The 2,744-nt window shown below is 47.1% G+C and overlaps 1 protein-coding gene across 1 annotated transcript in view; it reads right to left on the bottom strand.

Moving 5' to 3' along the window:
* Nucleotides 1-774, bottom strand: part of pthlha (parathyroid hormone-like hormone a) — a 17,209-nt gene extending 16,435 nt beyond the window's left edge. Inside the window, exon 1 of the mRNA XM_086201502.1 lies at nt 1-774. This exon is cut by the window's left edge and continues 159 nt beyond it. The gene's annotated coding sequence lies outside the window, so the exon portion shown is untranslated.
* Nucleotides 775-2,744: the final 1,970 nt, after the last annotated feature.

The following is a 2,744-nucleotide window of genomic DNA, read 5'->3' as shown; positions in this document are numbered from 1 at the left end:
GTAATTTCTGCTGCTGAGGCTAAACAATAACAGACCAGCGTGGGATCGTGGGAGTCGTTGTCCTTGATGAACCTCCAGAGTTGCATCATATGAAAGTTCAGGACGCTAATTTGAAACCCTGAACATCGTCTGTGACACACTGGAACCTTTAATTACATCACAACATTCTCAAGACTTGGACGAGCAGCCGAAACCACGGTCCACTAGGAACCGGGCCCAGCACAGGGGGACCACGGTCCGGCTGTCTGGTCTGACAACGGTCCAGATGGTTGTGCTGTCACGGCAGGAATGAAAATAGATCCGTTTCACGTTATAAAGGCGTTTATTTGTATTGTCGAAACTATAAAAGTTTCATGTTCACCCTGATTTTCAGCACATAAACTCTGAAACCAGGAAAATGTTGCTGTTACAACAATAAGGAACTTATATTTCAAAAATGTGAGATGTGGTAATTAATATTTAAAATCAATTAACTTGTCAGGTCATGGGATGGAACTGGTTTCTGGTCTGTGCTGCAGTCTTCTGGGCCCTGTTCAGGTTTTTAAGTCCGTCTGTGTACTTGTACTGCTAATCTCATCCACTGCAGTTTCTCCTCACGTCTCAACCCAAGCATGAAGTAGAACTACCCTTATCTATCTACTCAAACACGAGTGCCACCTTATCGCAGTATTTCACCAATATTTGCTCATATTTCCCCCAAGAGCGGCTCGGGTTCGATGCTTGGAAGCACCGCTGACGCTCACCACAGGGGAACCCAGAGGAACCGCAGCAGAGCTGGTTCCGTCTGACTCCCCTTCCACAAGGTCTCACCGGTCTGGTCCTCTTTTGGAGGAGAGTCGAGTCGTGAGCCCCCCAGCACAGCAGTCCGTGTCCGTCATGTTGATGTCATTAAAACATGTGGGCCTATAGGACTCAGCGGGGACTTGAAGACGTGTCTCTGACACCAAAGTCAAGGGTTTGGCCGGTCACGTGACATGACAATGGTGCCGCCACCACGCACATTGTCCGCCGTGATAAGAGGTCGCGGTCGTCCCGCGTTTTATCCGTGACATCTGATGGGCGAATTGTACTCGTTAATGTGTCTTGGAGTGAATCTCAGCAGGAAGCATTTGGCCTCACGCTGGCGTAGCTCTGATGTTCAATAATGCGAACATGAGTCATCAACCAGAGCGAGTTTATTACCACTAATTAAATGTCCGAACGCAGTCTGACGCCGTTAATATCAAAGCTGAGACTAAAGATAGAAGCTGGACGGTGAAACGGCACTAACGAGATAACGTGAAGAAGATGAATGGTGGGTGTTCTTTTTGCTCGGCTGCCTGGAGCTCGGCGCAGCTCGCCGCCACGCACAGACGAAAATGGAGCTCAAGTGTTTCCACATGTTCAAGTGCTCTGTTTATTGTGGAGATGTAAAGCTAGAAAATCAGTCACAGACGGTGGTTATTGCTGAAAAAAGATGTCACTTTGTAATTAATTAACTTCTTCAAATCATCTTCAAATGTGGAAACTCAACTTTAAGCAGCAGATAAAGTGGTTCCTCAGAGGCCCAAAGAAGGAGAAACCCATGAGTTAATTAAAACTTATCCGCGTCAAGGGAGGAAATAAAAAATAAGCCAAGCCAGATAAACTGCAGATGTTTATAATGACAGAAGACTGGTGGATGACCTGGACCCTCACCCTGGAGGTGGGAGAGTGTTACTGTAGTCCAACAAGAAGGGATCAGGCTTCTTCTGTTTCCCTCATGACCTTTAATGACCTCCATGACCTCTGTAGGCTCCTCTAGACTCTTGTTAGCAACCCAGGTTTTTAAGACTTTTTAAGAGGTCTGGTGTTTACTGGTGGATCTGATGTAGAACTGAACCTGCACCATCCACCAGTCTGGTGTTTACTGGCGGATCTGATGTAGAACTGAACCTCCACCATCCACCGGTCTGGTGTTTACTGGTGGATCTGATGTAGAACTGAACCTCCACCATCCACTGGTCTGGTGTTTACTGGTGGATCTGATGTAGAACTGAACCTCCACCATCCACCAGTCTGGTGTTTACTGGTGGATCTGATGTAGAACTGAACCTCCACCATCGACCGGTCTGGTGTTTACTGGTGGATCTGATGTAGAACTGAACCTCCAACATCCACCGATCTGGTGTTACTGGAGGATCTGATGTAGAACTGAACCTCCACCATCCACCGGTCTGGTGTTTACTGGTGGATCTGACGTAGAACTGAACCTCCACCATCCACCGGTCTGGTGTTTACTGGTGGATCTGATGTAGAACTGAACCTCCACCATCCACCGGTCTGGTGTTTACTGGTGGATCTGACGTAGAACTGAACCTCCACCATCCACCGGTCTGGTGTTTACTGGTGGATCTGATGTAGAACTGAACCTCCAACATCCACCGGTCTGGTGTTACTGGTGGATCTGATGTAGAACTGAACCTCCACCATCCACCGGTCTGGTGTTTACTGGTGGATCTGACGTAGAACTGAACCTCCACCATCCACCAGTCTGGTGTTTACTGGTGGATCTGATGTAGACCTGAACCTGGTGATATCTCCAGCTGCTTGAACCTCACACCTGGTTTCAGGTCTCTCAAACAAACTTTTGTTGTCTGAAGGAAATTTGTTGTGCGTAAAGGTGCTGAACAAAGCTACACACATGCATTGGGTACTCAATACACTGATGCACAATAATCAACAACAGCCAGAAATACAAAGAATTAATTGTCTTAAAATAATAC

Source organism: Aulostomus chinensis, chromosome 4 (assembly GCF_037954235.1).
Source record: "Aulostomus chinensis isolate RoL2024-O1b breed Wild chromosome 4, RoL_Achi_v1.0, whole genome shotgun sequence".
NCBI lineage: Eukaryota > Metazoa > Chordata > Actinopteri > Syngnathiformes > Aulostomidae > Aulostomus > Aulostomus chinensis.
The sequence above is the reverse complement of the archived record's forward strand: the minus strand, read 5'-3'. Positions and strand labels throughout refer to the sequence as shown.